The sequence below is a fragment of the Sarcophilus harrisii genome, chromosome 1 (assembly GCF_902635505.1).
Source record: "Sarcophilus harrisii chromosome 1, mSarHar1.11, whole genome shotgun sequence".
NCBI lineage: Eukaryota > Metazoa > Chordata > Mammalia > Dasyuromorphia > Dasyuridae > Sarcophilus > Sarcophilus harrisii.
In genome coordinates, this window is record NC_045426.1 from 554844579 (window position 1) to 554866112 (window position 21534).

Below are 21534 nucleotides of genomic sequence, written 5' to 3' on the forward strand. Positions count from 1 at the left end.
TACAATTATCTTCTCCTGTCATTTTAGCCAATTTGAGAGGTGTGATGTGATACTTCAGAGCTGTCTTAATTTGCATTTCTCTAATCAATAGTGATTTAGAGCATTTTTTCATATGATTAGATATAGCTTTAATTTCTTCATCTTAGTGTGTTTATATCCTTTGAGTATCAATTGGAAAATGACTTGTATTCTTATTAACTTGAGGCAATTCTCTACATAGTTTAGAAACGAAGTCTGTATCAGAATGCTTGGATAAAAAAAAAATTCCCCAGTTTTGTGTTTCCCTTTTAATCTTGTCTTAATTGGTTTTGCTTGTACAAAATTTTTTAACTTAATATAATCAAAATCATCCATTTTGAATGTCATAATGTTCTCTATATTTTCTTTGGCCATAAATTCCACAGATTTGAGAGATAGACTGTTCCTAGTTTGCTTATAGTATCACCCTTTATGGTTAAATCATGAACTCATTTTGATCTTATTTTGATATAGGGTTTCTGCTCAGTTTCTGCCATACTAATTTCCAATTTTTCCAGCAATTTTTGTCAAATAGTGAGTTCTTATTCTAGAAACTGGAGTCTGTGGGTTTATCAAATGCTAGAATCATTCACTACTCTATCTTGAGAACTCAAGCTATTCCACTGATCCACTAATCTGTTTCTTAACTAATACCAAATAGTTTTGATAACCACTGCTTTATAATACAATTTTAGGTCTTGTACAGTTAAGCCATCTTCATTTGCATTTTCCCCTTAATTTTCTTAAAATTCTTTATCTTTTTGAATGGAAAGGGACCCACATGTGCAAAAATGTTTGTGGCAGCCCTTTTTGTAGTGGCTAGAAACTGGAAATCGAATGGATGCCCATCAATTGGAGAATGGCTGAATAAATTGTGGCATATAAATATTATGGAATATTATTTTTCTTTAAGAAAGGACCAACAGGATAATTTCAGAGAGACCTGGTGAGACTTACATGAATTGATGCTAAGTGAAATGAGCAGAAGCAGGAGATCATTATACATGGCAACAAGAAGCCTATAAGATGATCAATTCTGATGGATGTGACTCTCTTCAACAATAAGATGATGCAAACCAATTCCTATTGTTTATTAATGAAGAGAGCCATCAATATCCAGAGAGAGAACTATAGGAAATGAGTGTGGACCACAACATAGCATTTCCAGGTTTTCTGTTATTGTTTGCTTGCATTTTGATTTTCTTTGTAGGGTTTTTTTTTCCTTTCTTTCTAGATCCAATTTTTCTTGTGCAGCAAGATAGCTATATAAATATGTATACATATATTGGATTTAACATATACTTTAACATATTTAACATGTATTGGACTACCTGCCATCTAGAGGGGGGAGAAGGAAGGGAAAAGCTGGAACAAAAGATTTTGCAAGGGTCAATGTTGAAAAATTACCCATGAATATGTTTTATAAATAAAAATCTATAATAAAAAGAAAAAGAAAAAAGAAATTATTTACCTTTTTTTTTCCTTCCAGATGAATTTTGGTATCATTTTTTCTACTGATATAAAGTAATTTATTGAGAGGTTGATTGGTTTGGCACTGAATAAGTAGATTGATTTAGGTAGAAATATTATTTTTATTATAATTTGGCCTACCCATGAGCACTTATTCTTCCAATTGTTTAGCAGATCTGTTATCTTTTTTTCATATACTGTTCTATTTTTTTATTCCTTATATATGTTTTGTTATTTCTCAGTTTCATATCTTCAGTGGCTTCCCTGTACCCATTTCAAATTTTCTAAGAATTATTTTCTTTTTAAGACTATTTCCTTTTCTAGTTGTTTAATTTTTTTTTCAAGATCTCCTTGTTTTTTCTTATATGGTCCTTAATTTTTTTAGTCTTTCCTCAGTCTCTCTAATTTGCTTTTGAAGTGTTTTTAAGTTCTTCTGTAAGTTCTTTCTAGGCACATAGCTATTTAACATTATTCTTTAGGGGTAGAAGTTGCTTTTTTTTATTTCACTGTTCTCTATAAATGAACCCCAGTCTTCTGTATTCCCACAGTAAGTTTCTATGGTTGGGTTCTTTCTTCTTTGCCTGTTGATTTTTTTAAAAAATTAGAACTGTTGGTATAAGCAACTCTAATCCTAGGTTCTAATTCTTCCTACATTTATATGTCTGCCACTTTCATAATTTCTTTCAGCACAATAGCATACTATATTAAATTCACACACCACAAATTATTAAACCATTCCCCAATTGATGTGTGCCCCTTTAGCTTCCAGCTTTTGTTTGTTGTGTTTTTGACACTACAAAATTAGTGCAATTATGTGTGTGTGTGTGTGTGTGTGTGTGTGTGTGTGTGTGTGTATTCTTTTCCATGTTTCTTTGCTCTTTGGAGGATATAAGCCTAGTAATAGGTGCAATTTAGTAATTTGGGAGGCATAGTTCTAAACTGATTCTATAGTGATTGGACAAATTAAGAGCTCCATAAACAAATTATCAATGTATTTGTTTTTCCACATTTGTTATTTTCCCTTATGCTTCTCAAAGCACTATAGATCTGCTGGGTAAGGGAAGTGGAGTTTTTAGAGAAAACTTTGGGGCTCTCTTAAAAACCCCACCACCAAGCCTACTTTTAAATCTGAGCCTTTACGTATATATTTTCTTGGAGTCAGTGCCCACAAGCTGTTTCTTGCTACTGAGTTTTTCAGTGGGACAAAAATCCTTAATGTTTTTCATAGGCACTCAATGACCAGGTAAATGGTGTTTAACACTAGGCTAATAAGTCACCTTGTGATAAGATATCTTCTCTATATATATCTCTATCCTGAAACATATGAGCCTTAAACAATTTTACAAATATCTGCTCCAATAGAAAGCAGAAGAAAAATTTTAAACTATTTTTACACAGTACTTTTATCTGTGCAATCCCTTCCAGTTGCTTCGCCATCTTTATAGATGTAATCAATTATTTCAGCCAACCAATAGTCACTGCCAACTTTCCAGAACTCCTAGCACAGTTTTAACTACCAGCTTGGGGGTTTATTCAGTATGAGAATAAAAGTTATTATATTCTAATTGCTTGTGATTGTTACTACATTGAGATTTATTTTTGTTGGTTATTTCAAGAGACCCTTAGAATGTGTTTAGTGACTTCATACTGTTTTTTCTGATTGATTCTATTATTAGGACTAGGGAACCCTGGGGCCTTTTGGCCCTGCTGAACATCTTGAACAATTTTTTAAACATTTTTGGTTTGGCAATACCTATTTTGCCAAGAACGTTACCCCTTAATTTTTAAACCCATGTGCATTTTAAGGAAAATTTAATCCATATGTTCCTAATTCCTCTGTTCTAAACACATCAAAATGTTTTGTAAGAGCTGTTAGATTGCCAAGAAACATACTGAGCCTCCCTTATAAGACCTTTTAGGACATTTCTTTTAAAGCAGGAAGTTACTTTTGCCAAGAAAAAAATAATTTGAACACCAAGGGCTTCAAGTTTAGTTTTAAAATTCAACATGCATAAGGTCAAAACTTGTCAAAAATATATTTACTCCTTTTCTTAAAAGATATGTTTATTTTTATTTAGTAAATATTTACTAAATATGTTGATAACCCAAAATTATGTATACTGCAAAGCACCATATATAGTAATGAAACATGTAAAACATTCTCTGGATTTTTCTCTTAATTTTTCTGTGTCATGTCTTGGTTAGTTGATTAGGAACAGGGATCTATGATTTCATTAGTATACAGAAATCTCAAATAATGATATCCACTGTACCTGCTCTGAAATTTATTGTCCTAGAGAGTTGCCTGGGACACTAGGAGGTTAAGTGACTTGCTCAGGATCAAATAGGATGGCTTAGAGGCAGAACTTTAACCCATTTCTTTGGGCAACATAGATAGCTCTCTACACCAAACTATCCAAAAGAGATAAATGCTTCAAGAAAGTTTTTGAGATTTAAGATCTTTATACAATTCTCCTATGTGTAGAAAAAAAATATTCTAAAATCTTTGACTGATTTTCTTATTTTAAAAACACAGTAGATACAGCTGATAAGAAGTGGAAGACAAGACCAGATAATCAAATAGAAACAGCAAAAGTTATAATCTACAGGGACTTTTTTTATTCTCATAAGATATGGATAAGGAACATATGTAGGTTATTCCAGAACTTTTAGTACACTTTCAAAGTAGCTTAAAACTGCACCAAAACCTTTGGAATATTATGTATGGGGCATGAGCTCAGAATTATTGACATGGGATTATCTAGTTATTTGTAAGTATAATTTATTATGTACAGTAATGATGTAAATATCATACCTCAAATATCAAGAACTTTACCATGAAGTAGACATCCAACAGGGTTGAAGCAATCCTAATGCTCTAGTTATATATAAGTATCAATAGATCAAGTCAGTTTTTAGTTGTACACAGTAGACTCCCAAGACTACAAAATAGTGGATGCTCAAGAACTGTGTACTTTATTACTGCCACATTACTGCTGGGGAGAAAAGTATTCAAGTAACATTTATATAATTATATTCAACATATTGAATATAATTCAAGTAATATTTACAAATCCCTCAAATGTCTGCTAATATATTTATCTTTGAGGTGCCAATTTTATACAAATACATACATGGGTGTGGGTGGCTGTGGGTGTGGCTGTGGCTGGGTGTGTCTATGTGTATACACATACACACACACATATATAAAAATACATGTATAATATATAAATATCATATTTCTGTAATGACTTGAGGTTTTATAAATATTTTTCTCATCAACCTTGAGAAATAATCATTATTACCATCAATAAAAACAATAAATGATATTTATATAGCTTCAAAATTTACAAGCACTTGGTTTAATCACTTTCCATTTTTAAAACATGGTGAATTGGAGAGTACAAAATTATATAAGGATATTATCTTATCTGATACTCATAACAGATTCTGGAGTAATTTTACCCCAGTATTGTACATGAGGAAACAGAAAATTAGAGAGATTAAGTAGACACAAATCAAGCATAGGAAAAAGGATTCAAATTTGGGTATCCCCTCACTTCAACTCAATCACTCTTTCTACTAACATTAACTATTTGTTATCATTACACAAAGGAGGAGCTTGAGACTCAGAAGCTGAAAAAGACTTACCTATAACCAAACATGTACTAAGTGTCCAAGGTACAATTCAAACTTAGTTCTTCAGATCATTAGATCAAAACTCTTTAAATTATACTACATTTCCTCTAAGCTAAAGCTAAATACAACATTTTCTGAAGCAAGTACTAAAATTCCATTGTCATGTATTGAAATGATTTTGCTTAAAATAATAAAAGTCTGCCTAAATAAAACCATTCACTGAATCTTCTGCATCACAGAATCACATTTCCTACAAGATAATCTAGCTTAATGTTTTCCCTATATCTTTATACTAAATAAATTCTGGGGAAACATTTAGGGTTATATATTGTTAGTATGGTAAAAAGATACAGTGGGACAATATACTAAAAACACAACATAGCCCAAGAGATGTACATACCTCTTCAAGTGACTACCCATGTGTTATGCCAAATTATCTGAATAGTGTTCTATCATCACAAAAATGCTCTAGTAACAGAGTCATAGAACTTGAGAATTAGAATAAGTCTCAACAACCATGTATTCATTATTCAAAAGGAACCCTAAATATTATATGTTCTATATGTAGTCACTTACTTGAAGAACTCCAAGATGTGGGAAGCCATGATTTCTTGAAGCAGTTCTAGAAATATGGATTTTATGGTAAGTTTTATCTGAAAGGAAAATGAGACAGGGGCATTGGAACTCCCTGGTTCTTTTTATTGTGATAAACCAATAGAAAGTGATCAAACTCAGGAAAATTTGCTGAGTAGATGGACTGTCAGAGAATTAAGAATGGTTAGTTGTAAGGACTTTGAGGCTCATGAAAAAAAGGAGACATTGCTTAAGGAGAAGCAAATGCTATATAAATAAGGAAAAGCAGCTAGGTGGTACAATGCATAGAGTACCAGGCCTGAAGTCAGTAAGACCTAAATACAAATCTGACTTCAGACACATATTATCTGTGGAACCCAAGGCAAATCACCTAACTGTCTCAGTTTCCTCATCTTTAAAATGAGTTGGAGAAAGAATTGCAAATTCCTCCAGGATCTTTGCAAGAAAACTCTAAATGGACTCATAAAGAGCTATACATGACTAAAACAATTGAACATAAAGATGAATGGTAGCTCTTAGCTTTAATTTCATCTGTAAAATGTACATTAGCACACATCAGCCTTTCAAATCACTGAAGATGGCTCTCATGCCTCCTTCCAAGGTTTCTCTTTACCAATTATTCAATGAAAAATCATCTATTATTAATGAGCTGTATCAATAGGCATAGTTTCAAATTGCTCTCCAGAATAGGTGGATCAGTTCCACAACTCCACCAACAATGTATTAGCGTCCCAGTTTTCTCACATGTTCCCTAATATTTATCATTATTTTTTCCTGTCATCTTAGCCAATCTGAGAGGTGTCTCAGAGTTGTCTTAATTTGCATTTCTCTGATCAGTAGTGATTTAGAGCATTTTTATATGACTAGAAATGGTTTTAATTTCTTCATCTGAAAAGTATCTATTCATATCCTTTGACCATTGATCAATTGGATAATGGCTTGTATTCTTATAAAGTCAAGTCAACTCTCTATATTTTTAGAAATGAGGCCTTTATCCAAAACAGTTGGATGTAAAATTTTTTCCCAGTTTTCGATTCCCTTCTAATATGTTTTGCATTTGTTTTGTTTGTACAAATACTTTTTAACTTAATATAATCAAAAGTATACCTTTTGTATTTCATAATGTACTCTAGTACTTTGACCACAAATTTCTTCCTTCTCTACAGAACTGAGAGGTAAACTATCCTTTGTTTTTCTAATTTGCTTATAGTATCACTCTTTATGTTTAAATCATGAATCCATTTTTATCTTATTCTGGTATAACATATTAAGTATTGGTCAATTCCCAGTTTCTGCCATACTATTTTCCAATTTTTGCAGCAATTTTTGTCAAATAATGAGTAACTATTCCAGAAACTGGGGCATGTGAGTTTATGAAACATAAATTACTATAGTCATTGACTATTGTGTCTTGTGAATCTAACCTATTCCACTGATTAACAACTCTGTTTCTTAGTCAGTTTGGTTTTTAATGAACTCTGCTTGATAATATAATTTTAGGTCTGGTACAATTAAGCCAACATCGTTTGTACATTTTTCACTAATTATCTTGTCATTCTCTAGATGAACTTTGTGATTTTTTCTAACTCTGTAAAGTAATTTTTTGGCAGCTTGATTGATATGGCATTGAATAAGTAATTAATTTATTTTTTTATTTTATTATATTAGCTTGGCCTACCCATAAGTACTTGACATTTTTCCAATGTTTAGATCTGATTTTATTTGTATGGAAAGTGTTTTATAATTATATTCATATAGTTCCTGACTTCATCTTGACAGGTAGACTCCCAAATATTTTATATTATCTACAGGTATTTTAAATGGAATTTCTCTTTGTATCACTTAAATTGTTTCCAGTAGTTTTTTTTTATTAATTCTCTAGCATCCTCTAAGTATACCATTATATCATGTGACAATTTTGTTTTTTCATTACCTACTCTAATTCCTTTACTTTTTTTTCTCTTATTGCTAAAGCTAACATTACTAATGCAATATTGAATAGTTATGGTGATAGAGTGAAATCTTGTTTCACCCTTGATCTTACTGGGAATGGTTTTAGTTTATCCCCATTACATGCAATGCTTGCTGATGGTTTTTAATAGATGGTAGTTAAGAAAACTCAGTTTATTCCTATGTTCTTTAGTGTTTTATAATAGGAATGGGTATTGGATTTTGTCAAATGCAAAAAGCTTTAGTTTTTGAAGGTCATGGTTTGAAATGTCAGTGATATTACAGAGATTTGGGTGTAGGGTATTGTAGTGCTTCAAAGATTATTCAAAGCCACAAATTAAACAGCATAAGTTATAACAAAAAACAAAGCAAAATATAATTGAAAATAAGAGTAACACCAAACCAAGATATCCAAAGAAGAGACCTAAAAATACACAGTTGTCATATTGCATAAAGCATGTTAATTTTTAAATGTATTCATTGGTTTTTATACTCTTTTCTTTTTTAAAAAAAAATATTCTTTGTTGTATTAGATGATTCTCTGGAAGGGAATATGAGAGGAGTCACTAAAATTTTGTGCAACATAAAATGAAATTAAAAATAATTATTGTTTTAAAAAGAGAAGAAAACATCAAGAACTAACAAACTATTACTGAAACAACCTAATTAATCCTTTTGGACTCCAAAAATACCCCCAAGATCTTCAGAAGGGTATGGCAGACAGAAGGGCTATTAATCTGCATTATTAACATTTTTCCATCACTTTCTTAAGTCTAGACATTAAACAAAACAATAAATTAAGTCTTAATTTATAGTGTCTGTTTCAAGGTGTAAATGCTCATATTGAAAAATTAACAGTTGCTTCTCTCATGCAAGTTGGAACTGGCTTCAACACACCCTTATATTGCCTACTTATGTACCTACACATCTATCTTTCTATCTATCTATCTATCATCCTATTCAATTTTATTTTATTAAATTCATCCCAAGGTTTCTATAAATGGAAGAAGAAAGAAAAGAAGGAAAGGAAGGAAGCAGGAAAGAAAAAAAGAGGGAGGGAAGGAGGAGGGAAAAAAGAAAGAAAAGGAAAAAATTCATTTTTTCCAAGTTTTATGGCATGTCTTCCATTCACCACACTCTTTCAAAGATCTTTGATATAGCAATGCCATTCTCAAGTTGTTCTGGGGGGTTTTGTTTTTGTTTTCTTTTGAAGGATTTTTGCCCATTTAATGGGATAAAATAAACCTAGCTTTGATGATATATTCATTAAGATAAATGAGATGTTACCTTTCTCCAATTATTTTTAATTTCAACTTCCAATTTTTTCCCATCCTTTGCAACCTCTCCCCACAAAATATTCACCTTCTCAGAGAAACTAGTGCTAAATAAAATTCTGTTATCCTTAATCCACTGGCTCAGGAAATAGCAAACCAATGCAATATCTTTGCAAAAAAAAAAAATCTCATTGCCAACACTGGCATTTAATAATCTACCATTCATAGGATCATGAAGAGTAAGACACAATTGAACAATGAAACTTATCTGCTTTCTGTGGTGGAGCAAGTGTTCTGAATCTGTACTTTTTTTCTGTCAAGACAACTTCAAATGTAAAAAATCCCTCCATTGATGCAGCTTGGCAAATCATCTGTAACTTATAGCTAGTTGAGTAGAGTACTGAGAGAAAAAGTGATTTGTCTGTGATTACAGAATTAGTAAATATAACAGGTAGGACTTTAATTGAAATCTTCCTAATTCCCAAGTTACCGTACCATATTGTCTCTCATAATTCATAAAGTAGATGATAAAAATTGACAGAAAGACACATGATAAAAAAGAAAAATAAGTCTCAAATGATTGAATTTGAAAAATTAGAAGATTCCATTCCCTTTAAAACATTTTTATGAACTTATATTTTCCTGTTTCTTTACTATTTGCACATAACTTTTCACCCATGGAAGATGTAATTAATAAATGTTCATCTCCTTTTAACTGTTTACTTAAAAATAAGAACTTCTCTGAAAAGAATATAATTTGGCTACAAGTTTACAACCTATTATTCAAGGTACCTGCCACTTTAATTTTAGTACAGAGTTTCAAGTGAGTCATTCTTTCCAAGTTCCTATCACCCAAAATATTATACCAGTGAAAAAAATGGAAAAATCCACAAATGTGAGGCACCATCAGAAGCAAAATTGGAAATATCCAGCCTTTTATAAAACTATAGTTTACAAAAATTGAGACAGTGTTAATTTTTTTACTTACAATTTGGAAAAGGTCAATAGAAAAGCAAATAAAATGATCATATAAATAAGTGAACACATTTTTTAAAAAATAGATTATAGTCCAAAAGAACATATAATTGAAATCCCTAAAATCATGAAGCACATAAATAGCCTGAACTTCAAATCATGATGCACTTGGTAGCATTTTTTAAAGATTAAAGGTGGCAATTTTAAGGGGGAAAATTTATTGAATCACAATTTATAGAATCTTGTTTTAAGAAGGATTGGAAAAATTCATGCATAACAGCTATTAAAGCAATCTAAAGCTATGTATAGAGAGATCTATAATTTTTTGATGTTGAAATTGCAGAGAATCACTAGGTCTCCTCACAAAGTATATACTGAATTATCATTAATGTAGATAGAATCTAGGCTTGCTTTGTTTGACTCTGGAAATACCATTGCTAAGTTCTTTATGAGTGTCTTGCTTTCATGCCCTGCATATGTACCCTACTGAGGAAAGAAGAAAGGAAGGCACTGCCATCCTTTGCCTGATCTCCAAAAGCTTCCTACCAGGTGTCCAGACTCCCTTAAAAGAAAAAAAGCTATTCCAGACTCTTAATGTTATGCTGAGAAGAAAAAAAACATTCTACTCACTCCATTTCAGTCTCTAGGTCTTCTTACTGTTACTCAGTCTCCTATGAGAGAGGATAAATGCCATTCTATTATAGCAGCCTCCTCTTGAGGTAAGAAGAAAGGTGACAATTCAATCAAATTCCAGTCTAATCTCCTGCCTTAGGAGGTGAGAATGATGACTTCTTCTCTAAACCTTCTTGGGTTTTTGCATGAATGCTGCAGATTCTGAAAGAATTCCCCTCTGAAGTCATAATTGACATTAATAATTTCTAAAATTTTCCTTTATGGCAAACTCTCCCTGCTCATACTTTTCTCATCCCATTGATTCTAAACTCCAACAAATCACCATTCATACCCTATTCCCCATCTTCAAATTCCTGAGTTCTTATTCATACTCATCTCTATCTATTCCCCAAGTTCCACTCCAAAGTGGCCCACCCGTTTCACTGTACCCATTGGTCCTATTCCGTAGGCAACAAAATTGGTTTTCTCTTAAATCTTTTTCTTTCCTAATTCTCCTATCTTCTGGCTCTCAGATCTAGTTTCCTCATAATGACATAGCTATTCTGGACTATTTCTAATACTGCTTCATTTATTCCCTTTAACTCACTTGATTGGGAGAGGCAACTTGGAAACCTTCTTGTTCTCCTTTGCTATTTCAAGGTTCTGGGCTGTGACGTTACTCAGAAACCTTTTCTCCTTGGAGATTCACACAATATATATCTTCCACTAAATCAAAATTTTGGTAGCTTTTTTCTAGAGACCTCCTTTCTTCCTCAATGAGTTCAGTACCTGGCTCACAAGGACCTTGACATACATATCGATTATCTCAAACACTCAATTTCTCAACTTGCTTACTTCCAAGGTGGCCTCTACATGACCTCAGTCACACATAGAGATGATTTTATTCTTGATCTACATGTTTAAGAATTCCCATACCCGCTTATCCAACCATAATCTACTTGTTTTCCATATCTTCCTCTGCCTTCCCTTACCCCATCATACTTTTCTCTTACACATGACCTCCAAATTCCTAGACCTATCAATTTTCTTCCATTCTCTCTATTGCTCCTGTACTAGTCAACTCTCTCTTCCTTTCCCTATCTTGAACTCTTGGTGCATCAGTTTAATTCCACACTGTCCCTTTAAGTCCCTTACCCCATTTCATATCAATGGTTGTTCCTTGTCAAACCTGTCTCGGATTATTGCTATCAACTGCCTACTATGCACATATTACTGAACTAAAATGGAGAAAATTATGTAAATATGCTGAGAGATCCATTACAAATTTATGTATTGGGCTCTTACTGCTAGTAATCAATTCCTTTATACTCCCTAATTAACTCAATATCCCACTCACTAAATTGGCTTTTCTAAACCATTTTCATTCCTCCTCAATTATCATGATTTCCTCTTGTTAACCTTCTCAACTAACAACTTTACCTTATATTTTATGGAGGGAAAAAATGAGCCCATTCACTGAATTCCTTCTCTCTTTCTCTTATCTTATACCATTTAGATTGCTTCTACCACTTTCATCTCCCTCGCTAAAGATTTTTCATATGATAAGGATGTTTTCTCTTTGCCAAGGCAAATCCCTTTACATGCGGACAATCTCATTCTACCCTATTCTATCAAATTTCCTCCTCTATCATCTCAACACACACAGTAATCTTCAATCTCTCCCTGTATACTGAATGCTTTCCTATAACTTTAAACATTCTTGTGTCTTTCCTGTCCTCAAAAAACCCTCACTTGATCCATCCATCTTCACAAACCATTATCTGAAAACTCTCTTTCTTTTCTCTTTGACAAGGTTCTATACAATAGATAGCTGTAGTTCCTCTCCTCTTATTCTTTTCTTAAGTTTCTACAACCAACTGGGACATTAATGCATTCTTGATGGAGTTGTGAAATTATCCAACCATTCTGGAGAACAATTTGGAACTATGCCTAAAGGTGTATAAAATGGTGTATATTCTTTGATCTAGCAGTGCCACTACTGGGTTTGTATCCCAAAAGGATCATAAAAGAGGGAAAAACACCCACATATGCAAAAATATTAGTAGTAGCAAGGAACTGGAAATTGAATTGGAGAATGACTGAATAAGTTCTAGTATATGAATGTGATGGAATATTATTGTTCCATAAGAAATGATCAACAGGCTGATTTCAGAAAAGCCTGGAAAGATTTACATAAATTGATGCTGAGTGAAGGGAGCAGAACCAAGAGAATACTGTACATAGTAATAGCAAGATTATGTTATGATCAGATATGATGGACTTGGCTCTTCTCAGCAATATGATGATCCAACACAGTTCCAGTAGACTTTGGATAGAAAATTCCATCCACATCGAGATAGAACTATAAAGACTGATTGTATATCAAAGCATAAAATTTTCACCTTTGTTTGTTAGTCTATATCAATCAATTCTATACTCAACAAATTTCAGTGACTCCCTATCACTTCCAAAATCAAATACAAAGTTCTTTGTCTGATATTTAAAACTCTTCATAACTTAGCCCTCCTTTCACCTTCCCAATCCTTATACCTTGATATACATAGCATTTCTAATATGTGCTCTATTACCTAGCTTCCTTGATATTCCTCCATTCAGACACTCCATAAACCAACTCTGAGTGTTCTTACTGCTTCTCCTTCATGCATAGAATGCTCTCCCTCCTCATCTATATCTTATAGTTTCCCTCAAGTCATAACTAAAAATATATCTTCTGCAGGCCCCTCTTAATTTTAATGCCTCTCTGTCTTATTTATTTCCTATTTATCCAGTATATAGCTTGTTTTACACATTTGTTTGCTTGCTCATTGCCTCCTACATTAAATTGTGGGTTTCTTATGGGCAAGTACAATCTTAATTAATGAGTTATTTATAATTTATTCTTATTATGTACCAGTCTCAGGTGCTGATATACTCCTACAACTTTGCTTACTTACTGACTTTGGTGACCATGGGCAAATCCTTTTAACTCTTAGTTTTCCAGGCAATTTTCTTAGGCAAGAAAGTTTTTTTTTTAAACTGGCTTTGATCTGTATTAGTTGAAGGAATTTCCATTATGACAGTTCAGCATACTGTCTAGAAGCAGCTAGTTATACAGTGGATTGAATACTGAACCAAAAGTCATCAAAACCTGAATTCAACTCCAGAGATGTGATTCTGGGCAAGTCACTAATCCCTCTATGCCTCAGTGTCCTCATCTTTAAAAAGGAGATAATAATGGCATTAAGTTTCCAGGGTGATTGTGAGAATCAAATTGGATAATATTTGCAAAGTACCTTGTAAACCTTAGTACTTTATCACTAATACATATGTTTCAAGCCAAACAAAATTTTCAGTCTTACTGATGTTTGACAATATTTGCCTTAGCCTTATCTCCATGAAATGGGCCATTATGTTTTTGAACCACCTGCAGACACCTTTGGAATATCAATTACAGGGCAACAATAATCCACCAATTTCAAAAATCTTTTCTCAAATAGGAAGTTATTCAAGGAGACAGACACTTCTATCATTAAACTCATTTAACTATCATCATTTATTTGGTCCATTTTCCCTCAATACTTTCTGACCATGCTGTGCTAGAGACAACTCCCCCCACCCCCATCAACAACCTACCCACATCTCATTTTCAGTCCTGCTGAGAAGTCTGTCTGAGCTTATGACGACAGTAATAACCCAAACCAGGCCTTATTCTGTGTTTATGGATGGGGAGTAAACAACAGAGCTCTGGAAGAAGCAAATTGCTCACCCATGTGAGGTGAATGAGCTTTTCCAGAGGAGCAGAATTTAGTGCCCTCGAGGAGGCAATTTATTAAATGGAGCCCTGGAAACTTGCATTCATTTCACTTGTATAAAAAGAGCAAAGGCATCATCATTAAGCCTTTATTTAGCACACACCAGGAGCTCAATACAAGGTGTTATGTAAACTTTATAGTTGCCCGCACACCCATCCTCCAAGGCGGTCACAGCTTTATGACAGCACAAGCTAGAGCAGTAAACTGTAACTTCATGGCAAGGCTGTGAAGAAGATGATGCTTGAATCCCAAAGGAAATGCACTATACTTTTAATAACTTCATTCTTTTAATAACAGGTTATACTTTTCAACCGAGTTACTAATGGTTATAATAATAACAATAATAATAGCTCCTATTTAAATGGTGTTTTACAATTTACAAAGCATTTTACTCCTGTGCATTATCTCATTTGATCTTCAACGATGCCTTAAGACATGTGCTATGAGTATTATTAACCCCATTTTCCAGATGAAGAAATATAAGCACAAAAAATGACAAAATTGCCTGAGGTCAGTGAAAAAATCCATTGGAGTAGGAGGTTCCCTTGGGTTCTAGTTCCTATTCCCCTACTGCCTCTAGCAAGGTAAAACCTTGTGTTTTACTTAATTTCCTCATCTGTAAAATTAAATTGTTGAGCTAGACGATTCCTAACATCCCTCTAGCTTGATCACTCTAGGAGTCTATATTTAATAACTTTCATCAAATTATACATGGAAATGTCTTCCAAGTTCCAAGCATTTGCACTCTATTAATTCACTTTGAATGACACAATTGTAAGCAAATAATTTCTTCCCAGAAACAAGTAGGGAAGCTAAAACAAGGACAAGCTACCACAAGAGCAGAGTCACTTATCAAATCATGAAAAACTGTTAAACAAAATCCCTTGAAAAAGTTAGGAGTGCTTAACTTTGATAACAACAGACTTAGAAGAGACTTGATAGGTATCTTCAAACATATGTAGAATTTTTATTTTGAAGGATTGTACTTGTTTTACTTGTTCCATGAGGGCAGAACTAAAGAGAATAGAAAAAATTAGAGGGAAGAAGAGTTTGACTCAATAGGGGGAAAGAAAGCTTCCTTGCAAAGTAAAGCTAGATGGAAATAGAATGAGCTGCTTTCAGAGTTTCCCCTATCCTGAAGTCTTCAAGCAAAAGGAATACTAACAATCATAGGTCAGGGATGTACCAAAAGAGATTTCTCTTTCAATGTATGGCTTAGATTAAATTATCCTAATGACAATGCAATATACAAAAAATAACATATGAATTACAGTATTTTCCATCCAACCCCTCCTTCCAATCTTATAATGATAGTGACTGCATTCATTACCATTCATCTGGTCTATTGCAGTCACCTCCTTTTTTTCCATTTTCTCCTCATTCCAGTGCATCTTTTGAACCACTTCCATATTAATCATCTTTATACAGACATCTGTTCATGAAACTCAAGGCCCTTCATGAGATACTACTATATCTCTCAAACTGTTTCTCATGTTATATGCTTGCAGTGCCCCAAACACTTCACCCAAACTGAAGCACTTCATTTTTTTCATATTTGAATGAAAACATTTGCCAACCATTATAATTTCCCAGTCTTAATGCATTTGGCCATATCATTCCCTTTGCTAACATCATTAAATGGGCCTAGTATATTTTTTGCCTAGGTTCAAGAAGCTTCTAATAAGTCTATCCTCATAAGCCCAATAAAATATCTTTCCCCTATCTGATTTGGCATAATACTTTATTTATAATTCTCTTACATGATGATTATGCACCAGGTTGTAGTCTTAATTATATGTGTTCTATATTATCTTACTTGCTACATGACTTTAGGCAAGTCACCCATTTTTTCTGTTTCCTCATCTTCAGAAAGATGTTACCACTCTACTACACACTTCACAGAGTTATCCTAAGGGAAAAGCTTTGCAAAAACTATTCAAAAATGTCTGACTACTACTACCACTGTGAACTATTAACATTAATTGCATACACACAAACTACGTTGCATTTTATCTCATCTTCCATGGAGCTCACTTACATAATAGGTGCTAAATCCATTTTTGCTGAATTCAGTGGAAGTAGATTGAAGTGAATGGAATCAGAAAAATTACTTCCTCATCATGTCATTAACTTGCTGTGAAAATGTGGGTGTTTCTTAACTTCTCTGAATGAATTCAGTTTTCTTCTACATAAAATGAGGGATTGGACTTGATGACCTCTAAGGTCCCTTACTGTTCTAACTATTCAATAGAGCAAAAAGAAGACTTGAAACTCCCCTCCAACAATGTGTCTCTTAAACTACATGTTAGAAAGTCATTTATTTTAAAAGATTCATTGAAAAGTACAATAGAAGTAAATTTATTCTACAATTTTCTGATTTTAAATAACAAATAAGACATTAAGTAAAAAAGTATGCTTTGGGCAAGGGTGGAGGAGAGATAAAATGTTCACATTTTTTTTTCAAAAGTGGCTATCACCTTTAGGGAGGATGCCAGTTGAAATGGAATAGGAATTACCCATAAAATTGGAGATTATTGTCTCCAAAGTAGGTGAATCCATGCCTTAAAAAAAACATTGCACACATAGTATCAGGAAGTGTTCACCAATTAGAAAGTGGAAGATGGTTCACATCCCATCCTTTAAGCAACAGTCAAGTGCAAGGTTTTTCTCCAGTATAATTAGATCTACCTTTCACACATTATCATCTAACATTCTCCCAGTGAACACCCTCCATCAGTTCTTTAATTTCCCAACTTCTTCCTTTGAGATATCATTTCTTGAGGATAATTACAATCTAACAATAGCATAAAGTATAAGTAACATAGAGAACCACCTAGATGTCCAACTATATTTGTGTAAAATCTTTCTCAACCCCAAAGTACACATACATCCTGCTCTCAGATCATCTCATGGTTCCAGAAGCCCCTCTATTCTGGATCAGTGGCAAGTGTGTAAGAATCCTTCTTCATTCTTTTCTATTTTGAACAGAATAACATGATGCATATTGGATGCATATTTTCACTTGAACTAATCCTTCCTCGATTTCTTTCTATGAAGGATAGCAACATCCTTTTAATCACCCAAGTTTACAACCACAATGTTATCCTTAACTCAGTTTTCACTCATTCACATATCCAAACAACAAAGTTTGTCATTTTAGGTCCATATACTCCTTTACTTCTTTCACTTTCTCTTCACTTACACAGTTACTACTTTTCATACCCATATATACTCCACCTTGCTTAGATTACCATATTTTCCAAATAAATCTCCTTGCCTCAGGTCTGGTCCTTTCCAGTTCAACCAGCTACCAAGATGGTTTTCTTAAAGCACAGATCTAATCATGTCAACCCCCTACTCAATAAATCCCAGTAGCTACCTATTTTTTTCTAGGATCAAATACCAAATTCTGTTTGGCACTTAAAGACCTTCACAAGTTGGCTCCAATATATGTTAGTATATGTCACTTTTGCTCTGTTTTAACTAAACTGGGTTTATTGGAATATGGAAATATTCTTCATAGTCATAAGAAAAACACATTTAAAATAAATGAACAATAATATGCAATTAGAGTATAACACCATCCAGTACACAAAACCATGTGAAAAACACAAATGTATTTATATTGAAATTTTCTTTTGATTAGAAATTAGACATAAATCACTATTGTTTGTTGTGTTTAAGCTGGCAATTATCTACACACAAAAAACAATTATTACTACCAAAAAGTTATGTTCACTGCCCACAAATATCTTTTATATCATTGCTTTATTGTCCATTTTCCCATAAAATAGCTAAAAATAACCTGCTTTGCCAGAAACATTGGACAAATTAACTATGTAATCACTAATAATTATGATTTACAGATTCACTTTTCTCTCAAGGATTTTTTTTCAAAATATGAAGCATATTCCTTTATATTGTTCTTCTGTAAATATGTAATTTGCAAATGCTTTTGCAAAATGTTTTATGATATTGTTAAAATAAAGATAATTACAAAATAGTTCATTTTATCTTTATGCTTTTGTAAACATTTTGAAATTTACATGACAAATTAATATAGTATTGCATGTTCATGATATATAAATATATATATATTTTTTCAAACATTATTTATTGAAGAGATTCATTTTAAAAGCTTTAAGACTCTGTTTTTAGATGCTTTTTTGTAGACATCGTAACACTTGCATCAAGCCCCAAAACACTGATTTCTTAAAGAGCATTCATAGTCATCCAAAAGAATTCAACCCATCATTTTAGCAAAGTAAATAAAGGCCTACAATAAGGATTATGATTCAGACTTGGATAGTCAGCTCAAAGAACTGAACCCTCATTAATTATCTTAGAAAGACATTGCAGATTAACAATAAACCATGCCTGGAACCAAAGATGAGGAAGATCAGATTGCATTTGGGAAATTGTATATTGGTTTAAATGGTCCTAAGCATCTCCCTAAACAGTCTTAATTTTTGGTAATGCTACCATTCATCGAGAGATACATATAGCTGTGAAGCTTGGAATACCACAATCACTAAAAACTTAAAGATACATGTAAACAAAATGACAACAAAGAAATCTCTTATGGGCAAGGAAGAAACTCATGGAAATGGTGCTACAGAATACTTTCAGTGAAGAATTGAGTTGAAAAAAAGATGTTGAATTGTTTTTATTTTTTTCTAGACTGTACATATTTGTTATGAGAGAAAAGTGGATAGTGATCAAATGTATTTTTTAGAACATCAATAAAATATTTTCAAATGCTAAAAGATAACAAAAATTTCAAAAAAAAAAAGAAATCCCACATATATAACATAATACGTACATTATCTATGTATATAATGTACATAAATACATCATGTATTCTTTGTCATATAGTATATCATCTCCAATGTGATATCTGTATCTAAAATTAGAAAGACCTAGAGTTCAAATCTCATCTCAGTAATTTATTATCTATGTAACCCCAGCCACATCATTTTATCTCTACTTTAGTTATTTATACTGTTCCTGTAAAAACGGGGATAGTACTTACCTCCCATGACTTTTGTGAAAATAAAATCAGATAATATTTGTAAAGCACTTTGCAAACCTGAAAGTGCTATGTAAATACTATTATTATTTCCTAGTTTTATATATATATATATATAGATAGATAGATAGATAGATATATAGATATAATTTTTTTTCTGAGGCACTTGGAGTTAAATGACTGCACTCAGGGTCACACAGCTAAGAAGTGTTAAGTGTCTGAGGTCAGATTTGAATTCAGGTCCTCCTGACTTCAGGGCTGATGCTCTATTCAATGCACCACCTAGCTGCCCTATATGTATACTTCTTAAGAAGCAAACTGCAGAGTTTAAATTTCCTTATATAAGCATGTTACATATTGAAATATTTGTTTGTTAATAAAAATATATATTAAAAAGAAAATCATTATTTTAAGGTATAAAATACTTTTAGAGAAATATATAACCAGAAAATAAATGGGCCTACTACCATTTAGCAAGGAGAAGGAATAGGGAAGTTAAACTCTAACAAATTTTACTAAAACAGTTTATACAATCAAGTGTGAATTTAACTCACAAATATTTATTCTAACTAGAGATACTGATTATATATAATTCTCCATCAATATATCAATTTTCAGTTTCACAGATAAATATATAAAAATGATGGGAATGAAATAATAAATTCATATATAATTACAAAAGGAATGAGGTTGATCATGTAATAAAAGTAATAAATAACATCTGTGGCTCAAGTCAAGTCATCCAAAAATAATATTAATAGCACTAAAGGAAAGGCTCTTATACTTTTCTCCAATTTTCCATGGAGACTCTAGGGGGAAAATTATATAGGATAAAAAAAGCATAGATAACTTTTGATACACCCTAGGAAAGTGAATGCCTACATCAGTGAATTCACAGGTTCAAAAAATAGCAAAGTATCAACGACCAAATTAACACTAGTTCTAGCTATATATATTATATATAATTATATATATATATATATATATATAATTATAATATATTGTAAATACTTCTCCAACCCATTTAAGGGTAATTACTTAAATAGGTCACTAATATATCCCCATATTTAAAACTATTTAAGAATACCTTTGAAATAAAATAAGTACTTATTGTCTGTTCCACAAACTTGGCACAGATCACCTTCATCTGCCTATTGTAAACTAATATTAATGTACAGATATTATAGATTCAGTTAGCTTGTGAGTTCTCGATCAGTAAATGTCCTAAGAAGCTTTTGCTGGTTGACACAAAAAAATCTGCATCATGGCCTGGAATTTTCCAAGAATAAAATCAGTGTTCTTTAAGCTTTTGTAAGAACCATTAGTCATCATTTTCATTTAATATACCTGTTTCTTAGGATTGTATAGAAAAAAAACGTGAAAGAATTGGATGGAAATGAAGAAATTCATAAAAATCAGCATTTGGAATAGAGAAATTTGATAAAATTGTCTCATTTTCTACAGAGAAAAGATTAGTTTTTTAAAAAAATTTTAAAGGTAAAGTTTATTGTTTATTTTGATGAAATCTGAAATTGCAGCTGATTTTAATTTTTTCTTATAACTTCATAACTTTTCCTTTGTTATTTTATTAAACCATATTTTCTGTATTTGTATTTGTTTCATTTCATTCATAAGGAATGCCTTAGAACATACTTAGGAACAAATGAAATAGCTATGATTAAAGCAAAAGGGGTAATAGGTAAATCAAATCACTACAACCAACTGGATTCTCATTATGGCAAGGCACTCCATTAATTCTTCCCTAATTTATTCCTTTTATTAAGGCCAACATTCTTATTTCTTCTCAAACCTTCCAAAATCTCTATTTTCCTTCTGCCTACTCTCTCAGCTGAGGAACCTGCCTCTAATTTTATTAAGAAATGGAAGGACATTTGCCAAGATATTCTGCTTTCCTTCTCTTCATTTCAAAATGGCCATCCTTTCATAAAGTGTCTAATAATGTAATAGCCTTTCTCCTTTCCAAACTCTTCTAATATGTCCTTGATCCATCTCTGCCTGCCTGTTTTTATTAAAGCTGTTTTTTAATTAAGGCTTTTTTATTTTTCAAAACATATGCATGGATAATTCTGCAACATTAGCCCTTGCAAAATCTTATATTCTTTCCTTCTCCCATCTCCATCCCATAGATGGCAAATAGTTC